Source organism: Geotrypetes seraphini, chromosome 4 (genome assembly GCF_902459505.1).
Source record: "Geotrypetes seraphini chromosome 4, aGeoSer1.1, whole genome shotgun sequence".
Taxonomy (NCBI): Eukaryota; Metazoa; Chordata; class Amphibia; order Gymnophiona; family Dermophiidae; genus Geotrypetes; species Geotrypetes seraphini.
The window spans coordinates 230513958-230535374 of record NC_047087.1 but is presented as its reverse complement, the minus strand read 5'-3'; the positions used below and the strand labels follow the sequence as shown (position 1 = coordinate 230535374).

The following is a 21417-nucleotide window of genomic DNA, read 5'->3' as shown; positions in this document are numbered from 1 at the left end:
CCTAGCTTTTCAAACAAGGTGAGGAGAAAATCCCACTGCACTATATCAAAAGCTTTTTCTGCATCTAATATCGCCCATAACACTTTCTTGTTTCATTTGCAGCTAGTCTTACATCACAAGATCAATCTACCTCTCACGAACCCTGTTTGATGTGAGCTAACAATGTTAGGTACAGATCTCCAGCATAGCAACCGAGATTTTGACTACTGCATCACAATTAAGTAAATAGCTTTCACAATTTTCGGGGGGCTTCTCTTCCTTGTGCAATACAATGACATTGGCCTTTGTACACAGTCTTGGGGAATCCCGCCCCATTTAGAGCCTCATTCATAGTTCATGCTAAAATTTCTCCTACTTCTGACATTCTTACCTGCTGCTTTTGCCTTTCTTTTAATGGCCCTTTGAATTTCCCAACCAGTTACCAAGTAATTCAGTAAGCATCACCCTCTCCTGCTAGTGGTAACTGTTCCCCTATAATCCGCTATAATAATTCCCTTATCGTGTATGCGTGCTTCAAACCTGGTGGCTCCGTGCGTCTGTAGCTCCATTGCCGGCAGAGAAATTGTTTTGTAAAGCAGAGAAGTTGGTAAAGTGTGTGTGTGTGCGCACATGTTCGATTTGCTGCGAATGGCGGTTTACTTTACCCAGCAGCAATTATTCTGTGCCGGTTGCCGTTTCTAACACAATGCGCAATTAAAAAAAAAATAAAATAAAAGGTAGGTGGGAGAAGGGGCACGATAATTAACATCCCCCTTAACGTTCCCAATATTCCCCCGACATCCCGGAGCTCCCCTGACATCTCCTCCCCCCCCCCCCCCCACACACACAGAAGGACAGGGGACCAAACAGACGGGACATTGACAGACTGACAGAAAAGGTGGCAGTGAAAGACATACACAGAAGGACAGGGGGCCAAGGAGAGAGATTGAAAGAAAAAAAAAAAAAACAGACAGTGGACAAGGAGACAGACAGCAAAAAAAAAAACATACAGACATACAGCAGCCAAGGAGACAGACAGCAAAAAAAGACAGACAACGGCCAAGGAGAGAGAGAGAGACAGAAAGACAGACAGCAGCCAACGAGAGAAAGACAGAAAGACAGACGGCAGCCAACGAGAGAAAGACAGAAAGACAGACAGCAGCCAACGAGAGAAAGACAGAAAGACAGACAGCAGCCAACGAGAGAGAGACAGAAAGATAGACAGCAGCCAACGAGAGAGAGACAGAAAGATAGACAGCAGCCAACGAGAGAGAGACAGAAAGACAGTCAGCGGCTAACGAGAGAGAGAAAGAAAGAAAGACAGCGGCCAAAGAGAGAAAGAAAGACAGACATATCTATTCTAGCACCCTTTAATGTAACGGGTTAAAGACTAGTATATTGATAATTCCCTTCCTGATTCAAGTTGGCTTTAGAGGAGTATAAGAGTTGATAATTACAAAATGCCTGAGCTATGTCTTTTTTACTCCTTGGGATGGGCAGACTAGATGGGCCGAGGCCCTTATCTGCCGTCTATTTCTATGTTTCTATGCAACTTTGCTACCCTCCTCTTTAGTTGCCATGCCAGCTTCCTCTGATTCTGGCTGTCATTCTTGAGAAAATGGTAGTTGGAGAATCTCAACTAAAAAAAATATTTCTATTGTTCTTCTTATTGCCAGCATCCTTGCATAGGTTGTCCCCTCTCCCCCCCCCCTGCCCCAGCTTGCTGTGTGTATGTGGGGGGGGGTTTGTCTATTTCCTACTTCTTTATACAAACCATTTAAGGCTTGTTTTTTTTTCCTCTTATGTTTACAACCTTACTGAATATTCACCCCACTAATAAAGGCTATCCGTGCATCTTGTAATACTGCTGCAGGCATGTTTTTGGTGTCACTGTGATTTAAATATTCTGTCTATTTTTTTCTTAACCTCCAGCAGCATTTCTTTCTGTTGAAATAACCCCAAGTTCAATCTCAATTGTCAATTTCTGTCCTTTTATCCCTGGAACAGTTTATACAGTTAAAAGAACTAAGGTGTGATCCAATAAGCTTATGGGGAAGATCCTCACCGATTTCATACAGCCTTCATGTTTTTATCAACCCCAAAATAGTCTAGAGTAGGTATGATACCTCAATAAAAATCAGATGTAATTCCAAATACCAGGATTCTGAACCTGTATAATAATAATAATAATTTTATTCTTATATACCGCCATACCAAAAAAGTTCTAGGCGGTTCACAACAAGGTGAGCTAATACATGGGATACAGATAAAATACAAATTAGAATAATAAAAGACAGAAAACATTTACAATATAATGCAGAAAATACCGGCATGGCAGGGAAAGAAATAATACAAAGAACAGATAAAATACATCAAGTTGAATATAAGAAACTTGATTGAAAAAATGAAGTAGAATGCATTAAGATACCAGCCTATCAAAGAGTTGAGTCTTTAACAATTTTCTAAAATCAAGATAGGAAGAGACCTCTAACATAATATCTACGGTAAGTCTATGTTTCCAAAGTTCCCACCCTTCTTATTCCCACCCTGCCATCATTGCTCCTTATCTGTTGTCCTCACACAGTACGGATTCAGAACGCCGCAGCTAAGCTTGTTTTTGCGAAAAGCAAATTTGATCACGTCTCACCACTCCTGTCTAAGCTCCATTGGCTCCCAGTAATCCCCAGGATCCACTTCAAATGTGCGTGTCTGGCCTACAAGATCCTACATGGCATCCTTCCTGCCGTTATCCCTCTATCCTGGAACTCCCCAACCCCTACTTCCTCCAGATCCTCCCAAATTTTTAAACTATCCTTCCCTTCCATAAAAGGTATTTCCCATGTAGGCAAACTTGGGTCATCCCTCCCCTTTAGAATCACTGAGATCTGGAATAACCTCACCTCCCCTCTCCGAACCTCAAGCTCCTTCCAACTCTTCCGCAAACACCTAAAAACCTGGCTATTCTCAAAACTGTAACACTTCCCCCCTCTTAGGCCTCTCACCTTCCCCCTTTACACCTAACTCTTTAATCTCTCCACTGTAGTTCCTCTCTCATCTTTCTTCCTGTAAACCGTGCCGAGCTCCGCATTCGTGGAGATGGTGCGGTATATAAACCCAAGGTTTAGTTTAGTTTAGTTTAGTTTACACAGTTAATATTCCCTCTGATAATTTTGGTCTCCTTGGCTACTGCATTAAATTTTCCCTATCCAGTATTGGGACATTTAAGTTAAAGCTAAGCTCAACATTATGTACTCTGCATATCACTCACACCTCACACTCCTTCCTGTTCGTTATGTTTCTTCTCATATTTAATGATCTGTAGATTTTTAGGTAAAAGAATTGCCACTTGTTTTATTGAATTAAATGTAGAATAGATCACTTCTTCACACCAACCCCTCGATAATTTTTCATGCTTCTCATTAGAGTCTGATTTCTTGTAGAAATACCGCATCCATTTTTTGTTCCTTCAGCTATTTGAACAATTGCTTTCTTTTGATGAGGTTGTTAAGACCTCCAGCTTTAAGGGTCTCTACATTAAGAACCATAATGTCTACCAGATGTCGCTGACTTTGCCCAGTAGTAGTAGTAGTAGTAGAGAAAACCAAAACACACTAATCCTTCCCCCCATCCAAAATTCATGCAAACCTCCTCTCCCCCTTAGACCACCAAAATCATTCCTGTCACTCTCTCTGTGTACTCTGAATTACCTCACCATACATTTATTCTGACCCCCAAGATCCCCAAATACACACACCTTTACTTCCTTAATGACCCTTCTATGCCCATAATGCCCTTTATAGTGAACAAAAAATACACTTGAGCATCCTCCTTGACTAACTTTGCAGTTGATTACTGCGAGTTATTGTTGTCCAACTTAGCTCTACTTAATTGAGTGAAAACTGCATCAGGGAGCCGTGCTGCAATATGGGAACTCCAGAGAATCCTTAATAAAACCGTCTATCTGCTGTTTTACTGAAAGATCAGCTGCTGGCTACAATATTTCTCTTCTCAATGAGGATTTGTGATCTGAAGACTCAGCAATATCTTCTGTATCTCTGTCTCCATTATTCCTCCTGGCATTTTGTTCACCTGTCCAATACCCTGGCCTTGGCCTCCTCACTGGATCTTTGTATTTGGTTTCCCACCTTCTGTCTAGCACAAGTCAGGTAGCATACTTTTTAGAACTTGACCATCCTAATCTTTTCTGAGCAGTTTCTCTTCCCCACTAGAGTACTAGGAACATTTCCATCTTCCTCAAAGTTGAAATAAATTTTCTTCTGCCATCCACAGCCAGAAAAAGTTTAGCTGGAATCGGAGCCCTGTCTCAAAATAGCATTGAAACAGAAAGCCTTCGTAAACTTACCCATTTGTAGTCTACACAAATAAAGTAAAAACTGATCCAAAGGGTGTTTTTCATTTTTCCTGTTTCTTCTTTGTAAATGTATTACCAAAATGTACAACATGTATGTCTAGGTTTTTTTTTTTATTTTTTTATGCCCAGCAGTTGTCTTTTTGAAGGATGTGGCTTTATCATAGTTGACACAGCTAATGGAAACATTAAGGGCATCTACTTACTGAATGCCATGGTAATCATTACATTGCACGCTTTTATATTTTGACAGTTGTAATTTTTACCACATTCTTCACTATTAAGTAAAAAAATTTTCTTTTCAAGTTTTTGGCTTGGATCCCTATGAATTTTCAGGGTTTGATGCAACATTAATCATAATCTGAGTATAATATAATTTTGTTTTATTTGTCATTTGTATTTTTAAAAATTCATTGTTTTCTTTAAATAAATATCTATAAATAAGATATTTTATAAAAACACCAAACTTTGTGTTGACCGGTCTTAACAGAACACAATTTATTCCAGGAGCTATATTATGCTGAAAACAATAATGATATTTTATAATGTAAAATGAAAATTATTTCAAATTTCTGCAGTGCTTAAGGAGCTTTTAAAATAAAATATACCTTATAAACATTTTTAGTTAAATGCTATTGTATACAATAGCAAATAAATGGAGTGAATAAAGGAAATGAAACATAGGATATTTTAGATGAAGCTAGAAAAGTGGTTAAGACTTACTACAGAATGGCTTTATTTTATTCATTTCAGGCACATTGCTGTCTCTTTTATCTATGCTTAATTGGTGCTTAATAGTCAAAAAATGTCAGAACTAATCTAACATTTGTGCTGTACTTCATTCACCACAGTGTAACCTGTCTTACTGATCCTCAACGAGCTACCAGGCGTTCAAACTTCTCTCATAGTGCCGGACTTTATGCGCCCAATCGTCATCAGATCATCAAATTTCATTAAATTATTTAAATATGTGTAAATTTTTATTTTGTATGAACTCTTAAATAAATATGGTTTGAATGGTATAAAGTAGGGAGTGGTAGCCCTTTGAACTTCACGAGCGAAATGAAGCGCAGCTAAGTACTTTTAGTACATATTTATTTAAGAGTTCATGCAAAATAAAAATTTGCAAATATTTAAATAATTTAATGAAATTTGATGTTTTATGAGCAGCTAAAAATGACATTTTATTCACTGCTGTGCATAATGCTACCATCACTCAGTAAAAAAACAAACAAACCCCAAAACGGGATCTAGTTCAGTGACTATTGCAATTAAGGATCTGATATGTTGGGAAACCTTTTTTTTTTTATGCTGTGCTACTCCTGCATGTACATTTTAAACAAAATCTGACACATAATGGTGGGAAGCTTTTTTTTTTTTTTTTAATCTATTTTGGACCACTTGGTATGGAATGACCTATTCTGAAGCTGGAATCGATGCATTTTTACCAACTCCTACTTCACCTAAAATTACTTATGATTCCAGAGCTACCTGTGCATGGAGGTTTTAAGACATCTTAATCATGTCTCCCTTCTTCCTTTCTTCCAAAGTATTGTCACAAGCCCGACTCCCGTTATGGCCTTGTGCCAGTTAAGAGCCCCAGAAATCGCCCGGTGAAAATTATTAGAGCCAACCAGTATGTTCCTGATTTCTCTTGATTTCCCCTCCCATTGTTCTTCCCTTTGCTGTATTTTTTCTTAATAAATATTGTAGTTCTCCCCCCCTTTTTTCCTATTGTGTCCTTATAGATTAACAAAAAAAAAAAACAAAAAAACCCCATGAAGTATGTTAAGATGTTAGTCTCTGTGTACTTTTGTCAATGTTTTAATTATTATTGTACAACGCTTAGTATTTTGATAGGATTTAATCAAATAATCAAATAAACTTGAAACTTTAGGCAACACTCAGTACATAGCCCTGGGAAAAACAGTTTTGTCCCTTTAAATCCTCCATCTTGAAAACTGCTAACCAAACAGATTAGAAGGCAGCCTCAGGTGCAGAAAGTCCTTTCCCTGTGGAGGGCTGGGCGTGGCACAGCATCTCTTGAGCACTTAGAGAGCTGGCTGTCTGAGAGGGCAGGGCAGTCAAACGAAACTCTCATGTTGGAAGAGCCTGCACCTCCTCCAGAGCCCGCTGATGTGGAAATGTTGAACCCAGAGTCAGAAGAAGCAGTCCTGCTAAACAAGAACCTGAGGAAATGGACTGGAGTGCTTTGCCAGAATTTGTGCTTGCTGAAGAGATGGAAGTAAGCTGATTGAATTGTGGGCTTGTGTTTTTGAAAAGTTTTCTTTTTGTGAACTTTTTGGATGTTTTACTGCTGGGACACTAATTTAACTACTGTGATGTTTTGAAGGAAGTCACTGTTGAATAAGTGAATTCTCTGTATATGCTAGCAGAGGGAAGTGTGCTAGTAATTTATTCTGCTTGTTTGGAAGTTGTTTTTTTGGTGTGTTTTTTTTTGAGCCAAGATGGCTACTGCAAGCTGAGGCTTGGCTACAGTGAGGAAATACAAGTGGGAAAACCCTGAAGGCTGGGGCAAGATCTGCCCAACATCTGTGTGGAGGAATTTGAGGGTTAATTTTGCTTCTTGTCCTGATAAGGAGACATTTTTGGCAAATCTGCCAACCTTCTACTCTGGAACTCTAAGGCGAAGGGAAGAACTATGACATTGCAGAGTTATAAGTTTTTTTTCTGTTTGCATTGAGGACTACAAGAGTCTGAATTAAGTTTTGTTGCAGTATTGTTACAAGAAAGTAGGACTTAACCTGGGACATAAGGTGAACAGTTTTGAGTATTAATCAGACCAGGCTGATGAGTGCAGCATTTTTGAACTGTCAGTTGATGTTATTGTTATTTTTCCACTTTTATTTTTTCCTTGCATTCTTTTTTGGTCCTGACTGGATAATAAATAAATTTAAGTTTATCCTTTTGATACTTACCTGTGAGAGGCCATTCTGTTCAGTGTGCACAGTGTAAGCTATCCACCACAGGACTTCCTCCCGTTTGAGGAAGTACGCTGGGGCTATTTAGTGGTTGTGTGCCGTTCCCTGCTATGCCCTAAGGGACGGCCATGCTACAGTATAGATCTTAAGATTCTGTTCCCATATGCTTTATGGCAAAGACTACTGTCCATTTTAACATCTACCCTCTGGACTACCGTAGCTAACCTGTTTATCTTTTTACTGTAAGTTTTTCCAATAATATATAGACCTCCAAATGAGATCTGACCGGAGACTTATACAGAGATACTAGCCTCTCTTCCTCTCTCGGCCAGTTCTGTCCTCATGTACTAAAACATCCTTATAGCTTTTGCTATCTCCTTTCTATCTGTTTGGTCACTTTAACCCCCAGAGACCCAAATATAGAAAAAAACGTAAAAAAATGTTTTCGAACGTTCACATGTTGTTATAGGAGGCTTGTGATCCCTAAATCAGTGTTTTTTTTTTTTTTTTGACATTTTAGTAACTTTTGGGGAGGATGTTGTAAAATTGCAACGCTGGGCCTGTAAGGTAGCAGAATTTTAATAGTGTCACTCTCTCTCTGAACACATGTAAGGAATAATTAAAAGTTTATTTGTACTTTACAGCTTATAAAGACCCACCTAAGTTTATGTATATACACAACAACAATAGTATAATAAAGAAAAAAGTAATTTTTATTATCAATTTAATACAAAAAATGAGTATCATATAAAAACGCAAATTTTTCCCTGTGAAGCGCCCATTGACTTCTATCAGCGGTAATCAAGAAATTTCGTGTTTTTGCACAAAAAATTTCATGTTAGCGCAAATACGGGTAAAAACGGCCACGCTATGAAATAGCACTTGTGCTATCTTCATAGCACGGTTTTGTGAATCGAGCCCTATATGTGCATGTTTTATTTGTTCATTTATTCAGTTATGGTAGTTCCAAAAACAGTTATTTTGCTCTGAAAAGCACAGGCGAACATTGCACTTCCTGCAAAGTGTGTTGGTATAGCCTTTTGCACAGTGTCGGCACCGTCCTCTATCGGCTTTGATGGGAAAATGTCCAATCATGTCCTTGCAAACTTCCTTTGGAGGGTGTGCATTTGACTTTTTGGCTGTCATGGCAGCTGAAGAACCTCCATCATCTGTAAACTGCCTCTTTTGGGAAGTCAAGGTGCCCCCTCTTGATGAAACTGGGCTTGCAGATGGTCGCCCTCGCTTTGACACTGACCCAGCCGTTCCGATCAGGATAAGAGAAGATGCCAACTGGGCCTGAAACATTCTCCTGTTTAGCATCTGTTTCTTTGGGATATCCAAAGCTTTGCAGTCCCTTTTGTATAGGAGCCAAGCATTGATCACAGCTAGGTTAATGGTGTGCCAGAAGATGTAAAGGTACCAGCGGTAGGACTTCAGTGGAAACTTGTATTTTGCTGCAAATGAGTCTAACAAATCCACTCCGCCCATGAATTTGTTATAGGCAGCCACGATATAAGGCCTCTCAACTTCAACAAATCTTTTGGCAGTTTTGTCCCAGCGTTGAATCTTCTCCACTGGTTGTGGGCCAGCAAAGGAAGACACAAGTGTAACCTGTCTGTTGTCAAACCATTTCACAGCACAAATGTTGTGATTTGACTCCACTCTGACATCAAAGCTTCCTCTTCCCTTTTTCTTCAAGCTTTTCTCATCCTCAAGATTACAGTTTGGAAGGTGCACTTGTCTGGCTGTTCCTGTGTAATGAATTCCACAATCCAGCAGCCTAACTATCAATGGGATGCTGGTGAAAAAGTTGTCTGCATAGATCTTGTAGTTGTGACTATGTGGAAGTGTGGAAGCAAGTTTCATCACAACATCCCCTGATAGTCCAAGTTCAGATCTTGCCCGTATTCCATTCACACTGCCTTGGTACACATCAAAATCACAAAGTATACCAGAGATTCCAGTCCTTGCCCACAGCTTGAACCCCCATGGGTTTGGCTTGCCACGCATGTACTGTTTGATGCTGCTGAATTTCCCCCTGAAAGGGATCATCATTTCATCAACAGAGTTATGTTCTTCAGGGACCACTTTTAGGCATTTCTCTCTGAAAGCATCAAGCCATGGTCTGAGTTTCCAGAGTTTGTCACTTTTTTGTTCCATCTCAGACACGGTTAGATTGTTCACAAAATGTAATGATGTCAACAGAGACTGGAATCTGTTTCGTGACATTACATCAGCGACAGGACTGTATCTTGTGTCTGCTTCCCAGTACATACGGACTCCAGGCATTTGGACAAGACCCATCTTCAGATACATGCCAATCATCTGCTCTATTTCCTTTGTGTTTGTGTTTATAGATGATCCTTTCTTCTGAAAACTGTACTGATTTGTGTTATCTGCCAGAGCGTTGATCATATCTTCTGTCACAAACTTCTGAAAGTACTCCAGTGGTGTGCAGAGGGAATGGACATCATTACTCCAAAGCAGGCAACAGGGTTGTATGACTTCATGGCCAGATAAACAGACCTATTTACACATTCAACCATCCAATGGTGTTGCAGAACTGAACAATAGGTTCTATTAGTAATGTACATGAAGTTTTAAAAAGAAAAAAAATGGGGGAGGGTTTATTTTGTAGCCTTAAATGTGATGTTGTAATATTACAACACTGGGTCTCAGGGGAGTGCAGACAAAACCTTGCTATCACTTTGACCCACTGTTGTAAAATTACAACATAGAAATAACCAGCTCTAAATCTCTTAAAATCAGTATATTCAATGATGTCATAAAATCTGCATGATCTACACATATTAATGATCACATAAAAAAATATTTCAAGCTTTTTACTTACTTTAGTCCTGATGTATCCCGTCCAAAACAACAAGATGATATACTCCAAAGCAGGCAACAGGGTTGTATGACTTCATGGCCAGATAAACAGACCTATTTACACATTCAACCATCCAATGGTGTTGCAGAACTGAACAATAGGTTCTATTAGTAATGTACATGAAGTTTTAAAAAGAAAAAAAATGGGGGAGGGTTTATTTTGTAGCCTTAAATGTGATGTTGTAATATTACAACACTGGGTCTCTGTGAGTTAAGATTATCAGATAGGATCACCCCTAGGTTCTGCTCTTCTGTGGCCTGAAGTATTTCATACCTTCCACCAGTGGTCTCAAACTCAAACCCTATGCAGGGCCACATTTTGGATTTGTAGGTACTTGGAAGGCTGCAGAAAAAATAGTTAATGTCTTATTAAAGAAATAACAGTTTTGCATGAGGTAAAACTCTTTATAGTTTATAAATCTTTCCTTTAACAGTTAAAGGAAAGATTTGTAAACTATAAAGAGTTTTACCTCGTACAAAATTATCATTTCCTTAATAAGACATTAACTATTTTTTTCTGCGGTCCTCACAGTTAAAGTTTAACATCGTTCCTTAAACATCTTTCCTTTTCCTTTGAATTAACAAAAGCTTATAACAGGCGTCCACAACCACCTTCAGCTCTCACCTTCTCTAGCACCGGACACACGTATAAGCTGCACTGTCTCCAATCATTGCTCCAATAGTTAAATTACGTTCTGGAACGTTCCCGCCTCACTGCTGTAACCTCACACAAGCGTTTTCCTCCGTCTGCACGTAATTGGACTCCACCTCACAATCACGTACAGACGCAGGAAAGCACTTGCGTGAGGTTACAGCGACCACCAGACACTTGTGGAGTGGACAATCACGTACAGTCCAAGGGCCTCAAAATAGTACCTGGTGGGCCACGAGTTTGAGACCGCTGCCTTACACTACACTGCTCCCTTTGGGATTCTGAAGTTCAAGCGCATGAACCTAATCAGGGATTGGCTCATGTGCTGACAGGAGAAGGAGGGAGGGGAGACTTTACTCCCAATGTGGAAAATAGCAGCATGTTACCATGACAGTACATGCTGTTATTTTTTTTTTTTCCTGTATGCTCACATTTTTAAATGGTTCAGTTAATTTTCATTCTATTAGTTTACTGCATTGGCAGTGCAAGTTTTTTGGCACATGCATTGGAACATGGCTCATTAATAAACTGGCATGTTACATTGTAAACCCTTTGGGGATAGAGAAATAGGTAGCATGCAAGACTATCTTGTGTTAAGGTACTACTGAAAAGGCATAAACCAAATCAAAATGGTAAAATATATATCATTTCAGAGGTGTACATTCAATTGCAATCATTTGAAAATTATTCCTTTTATCCAGTTAAAATGCTAACATGTTTTTGAAAAGGTGAATATCTTCAAAAAAAATTTTTAGCTGTCAAGCAGAGCATGAGGCATTGGATTATGGGTAACTTGTTAATTTTAGCCCTTATTTAAAAGCTGGAACACTTCATACTGCTTTTGCCTGCTAATGAGTCATCTGGAGAAAATAGGCTGCCTCTCATGCTTTCAGAAATGGTTTGCAGCAAGTAATAGGCAAAATGCTACGTGAGAAGTTCTGTCAAGCTTTTGAAACATGAAGAAAACATCTTTACTAGGGAGGTTATTAACCACTGGCATGTTAAATACATGGGTGATTGTACAATTTAAATACATAGAAAATATGTGACTTTGATAATGAAGTAGAGATCCAAAAGACATCTTGGGTATGTCGAGCCTTTTTTTTTTTTTTTTTTTTAAATACTCTGCAGTGAGCTTTCATTCACAATTACCTGATGTTTTCCCCCTGTTTTATATCCCCTCACAACTCAGCTGCTACATCTGTGCGTCTCAGCAGTAGTAATAGTAGCAGCCATGGGTCACACATTATAGCTACTTCCAGAACCGGGTAACATGGACCACAAGTATCTGTTGAACAATGAGGCAACTCCTTCCTTAGGAGGTAAGACCACATCTCTTTAGATGTCATTACATCTCCTAGTGACAACCTGATTTGCAAATCATATTCTGGCCCTCTATATGGAAGCACAGCACATCTGTCGAGCCATTAGCATTACTCCCAAAACAAAAATATTGTCACTGACTTCATTGCAAAACAAAGGTCCTGCACTCTAACCAAACAGGATTTCGCCAACACCATTCAACTGAATTCTCACTTATAGGCCTGACCACAAAGATACTTTACCATGTCAACCATCACCAATCAGTCTTGCTCATCTCTCTGGTTCTCTCTTCTGCATTTGATACAATCGATCATAAACTCCTTCAATTTTCTTTATTTTTGATATACCATCTATCAAAACAAGTGTCTAAACAGTGTACAATATAATGAGATTTAAAAACCAATAAAAAAGGTAAATAAAAGCAATATCTTATCATATTAAAAATACTCGACGGATTCACATTAACGTACATGGAACAAAAGGGAAGTTGGGGAGGGGAAGTTTTTTGATTTTTTATTACATCGATGTAAAATTAGTAAAAAAAAAAAAAAAAAAAAAGGGAGGTAAGTGGGGAGTAGAATCTCGGACCAAGTCATGGAGTGGTTTTCTTCTTTCTTTACTCTTTCCAAGGTAATTTTTAACACCTCATCCTCAGAATCCTTTAAAAACAAGCAGGGTATCCCACAAGGTTCCATCTTATCACCTCTGCTTTTCAACATCTTCATGGCACCACTTTTAACCCTAGGCCAATCCATCGGCTTTACAATGTTTGCATATGCAGACGATGTGCAATTAATTCATCCAATCAACCATAATGACCCAGATGAAGTAATATCCATAGATCAGAAACTGGAGAAAGTCAAATCATGGCTAGATTCAAATATGTTAGCTCTTAATGTGGAAAAGTCAAAATTAATGATCTCCCCTATTAAAGAATGTCTGTCGATACAGGCTCCTCTCAAACTCAACTCCTGGGCTATTAAAATTGTATCATCCTAAGGAGGATCCAAGATGGCCGCAGATCCTTCTGGCTGAGCAACACGCCGAAGAGTCTCACCTTTAACAACTTTCACATCGCTGCTCGAGACTTCTGCTTTCTCTTCATGCCGAAACGAAGAGGACACAGTGCCGCTGGAGCCTCGCGGCAGTCCGGTGTAGCGGTGTTCGGCAATATTGAGGAGATTCTCCGATGTATGCAGGAGACACCCCGGGCGTCGGGGATCCCACTGGAGTCGCACCAGAGGAGCGGAACGGATGTTAATGATCTAGAAACGGGGACAAAGTGCGAAGTTATCAAGTTCGCGGATGACACAAAACTCTCCAGCAGGGTCAGAACCGTTGAGGAATGCAAAGAACTGCAGAGCAACCTGAACAAACTGAGTGAGTGGGCAAAAAAATGGCAGATGAGCTTCAATGTGGAGAAATGTAAGGTCTTGCACATATGGAAGGGGAACTCCATGTACAGCTATACGATGGGAGGGAGGGTATTCGGGGAAGGCAGCCAAGAAAAAGATCTGGGGGTATTGGTGGATAACACAATGAAGCCGGCAGCACAATGTGCAGCGGCCTCAAAAAAAGCGAACAGAATGTTGGACATTATCAAAAAAGGTATCACTACCAGAATGAAGGAAGTTATCCTGCCACTGTATCGAGCAATGGTGCGCTCACATCTGGAATACTGCGTCCAATACTGGTCGCCATACCTCAAGAAGGACATGGCAATACTCGAGAGGGTCCAGAGGAGGGCAACGAGGATGATAAAGGGTATGGAGAACCTTTCATATGCCGAACGGTTAGACAGGCTGGGGCTCTTTACCCTGGAGAAGCGGAGACTGAGAGGGGACATGATAGAGACTTATAAAATCATGAAAGGCATAGAGAAGGTGGAGAGGAACAGATTCTTTAGACTAGCAGGGACAACAAAAACAAGAGGTCATTCAGAAAAACTGAGAGGAGACAGATTCATAACGAATGCAAGGAAGTTCTTCTTCACTCAGAGGGTGGTGGACACCTGGAACGCGCTTCCCGGAGAGGTGATAAGACAGAATACAATTCTGGGGTTCAAAAAGGGACTGGATGACTTCCTGGAAGCGAAGGGGATAACAGGGTACAGAAAGAGGTTTACCTTACAGGACATTGAGCGAATAGGGTATGGATATTTTAGGTTAGTTAGGGAACACTTTCAGGTCATGGACCTGGGAGGCCACCGCGGGAGCGGACTGCCGGGCACGATGGACCCCTGGTCTGACCCGGCAGAGGCAATGCTTATGTTCTTATGTTCTTAACTCCTTGGGCTTGGAAACAACATTAAGCCCCGACGCCAGAGCACCTCCCCCTCCGCTTCAGATTACCAGCTCCCCACGAGAGGAAGTGCTGTTGGAGCATGGGCAGTGCTCTCCTTCGGAGGCCACAGAGATCAGAGAGGGGAGAATGGAGACTAACTCTCGTTTTCAGGAGAGTTTGGAAGAGACTGAGAGTCTAACAACTGAAGGAGTAATTTGGAACCAGAGGAATGCTGCTCAAGAGGGAACATCAACTGGTGAGACTTCTCATTTTATTAATGTTTTCCATACTGAAAAACCCAGAGAGGTAACCCTGGACTCCCTTTGGAATCTGGTGGCAGATATGGCAAAATCTGTGAAACCCCAACTGAGTCAGTTGAAAGAAAGACTTAAAGTTCAAGAGGTTACGATGGGAAATTTAAAAGCTGAATTTGATGAATCTAAAAGTTCCCTAGAAAATATCCACCAGGAGTTAAAAGTTTCTAAACAGATTAGAGAAACACTAATTAAAGATAACACCAATTTGAGAAGGAAGCTGGAATCCTTAGAAAATTCTTCTAGAAACAATAATCTCAGATTAATTAACTTTCCGAGGGTCGCAACAATATCACCAAGAGATATAGTGAAACGTTATATGATGGAAATATTGGAAATTTCTGAAGATATGTTGCCACCTCTCACGCAGGCTTATTACCTACCCATCAAAAGAGAGGAACAGCAGCGATTACAAGAAAAGGACCAGCAGCCGTTAGATGTCACTGCAATATTGGAGCGTTCTGATATAGAAATGGTTATGCCAGTGACACTTTTGATTACAGTAGCCTTAGCACCAGATAAAAACTGGTTGCTCAGGCTTTTCTTCAAAAATAGACTTAAGAAATTTATGGGACTTAAAATATTGATTTTTCCAGATCTGGCTCGAGATACACAAAGAAGGAGACGTGAATTTCTTCTTTTAAAACCAGGGGTTATAGCTTTGGGGGTGACTTTTTATCTTCGACACCCTTGTAAATGTGTGATACAATATCGTATGAAAAAATGTTTTCTTTGATCCAAGCCAGTTGACAACATTCTTGTCTACAGCACCTCAGGTTTAAGGGGAAATAAGAGGATAATTGATTATTGTTAAACCTGTCTCAGCCTAAAGGGCCTATTTTCTTTTATATAACAATTTAGTTTGTTAATATTACCTTAATTTTCCGCTATGTATGCCTTGGATCTTTATTGTGGACTAGAGTTGAAGTTAAGCTATAATGATTTTCTTTGTAATAAGTTTGGGATGTAGAATGTTTATATTAGTGCTTTATTGGCTTATCTTTATTTTTCTGTACAAGTGATACTTGAATTGTAAATTGAAAACTATAAATTTAAAAAAAAAAAAAAAAAATTGTATCATCCTTAAAATTACTAGGGATCACCTTCGCTAGTAAATTCACCTATCAATTTCACATTCATACCATAGTTCAGCGCTGTTTTCATAGACTACGAATGATCAGATCTCTTGCTAAACTGTTGGAACCTTCCTCTTTAAACATACTAATTCATTCTCTAGTGATATGTAATGATTAATGCAACACACTTTATAAAGGCAAAATAAAAAGAATTAAGACGCCTACAAATCGTGCAAAACACCATTCAGGTCTTTATATGCTGTCATCTACTATGTATGTTACTATGTATATTTAATGCCAAAAAATACGACCACGTTACCTCCCTTTTGTGCAAAGCACATTGGCTACCTGTAGAACATAGAATTAGTTATAAAATTCTATTATAGTGGTACCTAGTTTTGTGAGCATAATTCGTTCCAGAAGCATGCTCATAAACCAAAGTGCTCGTATATCACAGCAACTTTCCCCATAGGAATTAATGGAAACGCGGACGATTTGTTCCACATCCCAAAAATTTACCATTAGCGACACCTCCACTGATGCTCACGTAGCTCTGGGAACTGGAGAGAGGGAGCTGTACTTCAGGGCACTCATGTCGTAATGGTGCATGTAGTGATGGTGCGCTCTGGCTCCCTGGCTGCGCTACTTGTATCATGGCCGCGGCTGCCGCCACCAACTCTGGATAGCACTGTTAGCCCAGTTTATGTATGCGTAGCCCTCAGATGCCACCGCTGCCCTGCCGGTACTCTCCAGGCACTGGTCCATCCCTGCTGGACTCACCCTGACTCCCATGCTGACCCTGGGGCCTCCACGCCAGCTGCCAGCAGCTCGCCAGCCTTGGTCATATGTCGAGAGTCCAGTCCACCATTGTGTCCATGCAGTCATTCAAGCTCTGCCCCCTTTTGATCACACTTCCTGTTTCCGGCGGAGCTGGATGTGGCATGGGCAAGGCGGTGGTATACATTGGAGGTAACGGTTTGGAGGTGGGCTGTGCTCGGTGCTGATATTACATTACATTACATTACATTGGTAACTTCTATTCCGCCTGTACCTTGCAGTTCAAGGCGGATTACAAAAGAGCTAACTGGACATTTCCAGGAACGTTACAATTTTTTTGTTACAAATGAGAATAAGGTAGCTGGATATTTCCAGGAAATCTTGCAGGTTAGGTAATACGAAGACTGAAACATTTCTAGGCAAAATTACAGATAAGAAACAGATAGGATAGCTGGACATTTCTAGGAGTTTTATATTTAAGTAACAGTGTACTTGGTTGATATTTTGAAGAGGAAAGGATTACCAAAGAAGTGGAGGCTTTGAGAGGGGATTTTATCATGGTGGAGAGGGAAGATGGGGAGGGTTAAGGTATCTGGATGTATTTTTTGAAAAGAATGGATTTGATTTCTTTTCAAAATGATTTGAGGTCGCAGATTGTTGGCAGCAGGTTGGTGATGGAGCGGTCGAGTTTTGCTGCTTGCATCGCAATGAGGGTGTCAAAACATCTTCTTGCGCTGGGTACCTTTGAGTGGAGGGTAAGCAAAAGGGGTCCGAGTTCTTCGTTGTCTAGTGGTGAGGGTCTGATTTAGGCGGTTGATTAGGTAGGAGGGGGGCAGAGCCGTTTAATGCTTTGAATAGTAGACAGTAAAGTTTGAATTGAATTCGTGCTTGTATTGGTAACCAGTGTGAGTCTAGGTAGGCAGTGGTGATGTGGTCATATTTTCTCAGAGAGTAGATCAGTCTGAGAGCAGTGTTTTGTATAGTCTGAAGTTGTTTTAGCATGTTGGCAGGACGTGGCAGATAGAGGGAGTTGCAGTAGTCCAGTATACCTAAGACTAGGGATTAGACAATGAGCCTGTATTGCTCTATGTCGAAGTATTTTCTTATTTTACGTAGATTTCTCATAGTTAGGAAAGCTTTCTGGGTTGTCTTATTGATTTGGGCCTGCATTGTGCAGCATTTGTCTATCGTTACTCCTAGGAGTTTAAGTTCAGGCTGGATTGGGTGTTTGGTGGCCTTAAATTCCAATTCTGTGATGGTGGGGGTTTTGGCCTTTTCGAGCAGCAGAAATTTTGTTTTATCTGAGTTTAATTTCAGTTTGTGGTCTTCCATCCATTTTTCTAATGCATCTAGTGTTTTTTCCAGTTTTACTGTTGCGGTGGGATCTGGTGAGTCAAAGGGGAGGAGTATGGTGATGTCATCTGCGTAACTGAAGGATGTAATGTTTAAGTTGTCTAGAGTGGTTCCGAGGGAGGAAATAAAGAGGTTGAAGAGCGTAGGTGATAATGGTGATCCTTGTGGAACTCCGCAGGGGTTGGACCATGGGTCTGATTTGAGATCGTTGGACTTTACTCTGTAAGTTCTAGATTTGAGGAATCCTTGGAACCAGTTGTGAACCCTGCCTGAGATCCCTATGGCTTCAAGTATCTGTAGTAGTATGGAATGGTCGACCAGGTCAAATGCAGCAGAAAGATCTAGTTGGACTATCAGTATCTTTTTGCCTTTGCTAAGGTGTTATTGAGCTGTGTCTAGTAGGGTTACTAGTAGTGTCTCTGTGCTGTGGTGAGTTCGAAATCCTGATTGTGAGGGATGAAGTAGGTTGTGGTCTTCCAGGTAGTTAGTTAGGTATTGAGCTACTAGACCTTCTGTTATTTTAACGTATATTGGTATTGAAGCGATGGGTCTATAGTTGGAGGGGTTATCTATTGTGCCTTTGTGATCTTTCACAATAGGGGTGATTATGATCTCTCCTAGATCTTGTGGGAATTGTCCTTCCGTTAGCGTAGATTTTATCCATTGCATGAGGATTACTTTGAATTTGGTGGAGGCATTTGTCATCAGGTAGGTGGGGCAGTAGTTTAGGTCGCATGATGCTTGGCTGTATTTCTTGTAGAGTCAATTCAAATCAGACCAGTTTACTACTGGGAAGTTGGTCCAGCTTCTGTCAGCTGCAGTGGCTTTTCCTTGTGTAGGGTTTGTTATTATCTCGTCGAGGTGGGTGTGAGTATTGTTGAAGGTGGTCCTGATCTTAGAGATCTTGTTTTTAAAGTGGTCTGCAAGTTGGATGGCTGTCGGTGGGTGGTTTCCTTGAGTAGCTAGGAAAGGTTTGGTATCAGTGAGGTTCTTTAATAGAGTGAATAACTTTTTTGTGTCTAGAGTTTCCGTGCCTACCATTTTGGAGTAGTAGGCTTTCCGTTTTTCCTTGAGTTTGATCTTGTATTGTTTGATTAGGTTTCTCCATGCTATTTTAGTGTGTTCTAGGCTCTTTTTTTTCCATTCTCTTTCTAGTTGTCTGCAGTGCTTTTTGAGTTGGAGTAGTTCGGTGTCGAACCATTTATCTGACGGTCTGCAGATTCTGAGTTTTGTTTTTTCTGGAGCAAGCTCGTTCAGGATGGTTTCACTTGAGGTTCGCCATTGGGATATAAATTCGTTGGGAGCTATGGTGTCGATTATGAGGTCTGCTTTATCCCAAAATGTGCTGTGTTTGATTTTTTGGCGAGTTTTGAGGGGGGGGATGCTTCTTATTGCATTGAGCCCAGTTGATGTTAAAGGTGTATTTGAAGTGGTCTGACCAGAGAGAGGGGTGCCAGGTCCTGTTGAGATGTGGATATCAGGATTGTGAGGAAGTTGAGTCATGTATGCTGCGATATCCAGTTGGTGGCCTTTTTCATGTGTGGGTTGGGGGTTGAGAATCTGGTAGGTTAGAGCTTTGAGGTAAGAGAGCATATTTTCAACTTGTTTGGAGGAGTGGTCTTCTAGGTGGAGGTTTATGTCTCCAAATAACAAGTTATGAGGTGATGTTAGAGAGTTCTGGTAAATGAATTCTTCGAGTACTTGTTTGTTTGCATTCCATTTTCCTGTTGTTATGTAACATAGGATGCAGGTCAGGGTACCTATGAGTGAGTCGTCGGATAGTTGGCAGGCTAGAAGATTCAAGTGGGGGGTGGAATGCTTGTCTAGGACCTTTATGTTGATGTTGTTATTGACTAGGATGGCTAGACCTCCGCCTCACTTTTTTTCTCGGCAGACCAACTCTAGTTTGTATCCCTTAGGGCAGAGTTCTGTGATGTAGAGGTCTGAGTCGGAGGTTAGCCAGGTTTCGGCTAGGAATAAGCAACTTAACTGTTCTTTAGCTATCCAATCCTTTATTAAGTCTGCCTTTGGGCCTATCGATCTAATGTTCATATATGCACAGGCTAATGAGGTATAACTTACGTGGGGAAAGGAGGTGCATTTAGGGTGATATCCACTGGAGGTAAGGGTTTGGGGGTTGGCCACGCTCGTTGGTGATGTCCACTGGAGGTAAGGATTTGGGGGTGGTCCGCGCTTGTTGGTGGTATCTAATGGAGGTAAGGATTTGGGGGTGGGCTGGGCTCGCTTATCGAGTCAACACTTGTTTTGAGAGTTAAAGTTTCCTTGAGTGTTTTGCTTGTCTTGCAAAACACTCGCAGGCCGCGTTCCTCGCAAACTGAGGTTTGACTGTACTTACATTCAAGACTTACCAAAGTAACCAACCTGAATTTATCAATAACTTACTAATCCCCTACTATCCATATAAATCACTCCGCCTATGACACAAAACCTTTTTGCTATTCCATCTCTAAAGCATATTAACACGATAAGATCAAATAACTTTGCAGTGACCACACCATCTCTTTGGAGCTCTACTCCCAGTTAACTTCGTGAAGAATCATCTTTGCTTCATTTTAAAACAAAGCTGAAAATATTCTTGTTCCAAGATGCTTTCGAAACCTAATTGCCCTTGTAAGGGCCAAACACTTGCTGACTGCTGTTGGCAACACCCTTCCCTCCCCGTCGTCCATCCCTTATTTGTTTTCTTTTTTCAAAATATTGTAGTTCTTCCCCTCTCTTCATCTGTTCCCATTTGTCTTAATCTGAGTTCTGTCTTGTCCTTCTAAATTCCCATGTCGTTTTTAATTGTCAAGCCATAACCTTGTTTTATTTGTTGAAAGCTATATTTTTATTGTACACCACTCAGAAGTTTGATTGAGCGGTATAAGAAATTTTAAATAAACTTGGAACTTTATTACCTTTTAGTGTCATCAGCAAACAAAGAAGTAGCCGTATCCCTGACAAGAATCGTACAACCGTGGCTTTGTGTTGATATATTTTTGGATAAGCTTCAGACTATTTTTAAGACAAGCGCCTTGTATTTGCTAGAATTAGGTCATAATGAGTAAGGAATACAGTGATTTTATATGCGTCAATAATTAAGCCAATATGTTCTACTTTTATGATTCTTAGAAATAAAACTTTTAATAAATAATTTACAGTGTATATGCTTCAGAAGTAAGAAGCAGTTTTTAGCCATGCCTTTGATGCTGCGTTTTGAAATGTTTCTCTTGGCTAAGCAAGGATGACGGGGCAAAGATGTACTGAATAGAAATGAAGAAAGCCTCTAGCAGGAATGATAGAATGAATGGAGCTCTGAAATATTTTGATAGAAACCACAGATGATCCTCAGCCTACATGAAAGAGCTTGAGCTATTCATAACAACATGTGAAAATCTAAGCTCGGTCACATCAAGGGACCTTCATGCTCAGCGGCAGGAGAGTGGCCACTTCAGGTTGC

At 40.4% G+C, this 21417-nt stretch overlaps 1 protein-coding gene across 3 annotated transcripts in view; it reads left to right on the top strand.

Annotated features, from left to right (window-relative positions):
- Positions 1-21417, top strand: part of ADK (adenosine kinase) — a 594014-nt gene that overhangs the window by 93387 nt on the left and 479210 nt on the right. The window lies entirely within an intron of this gene.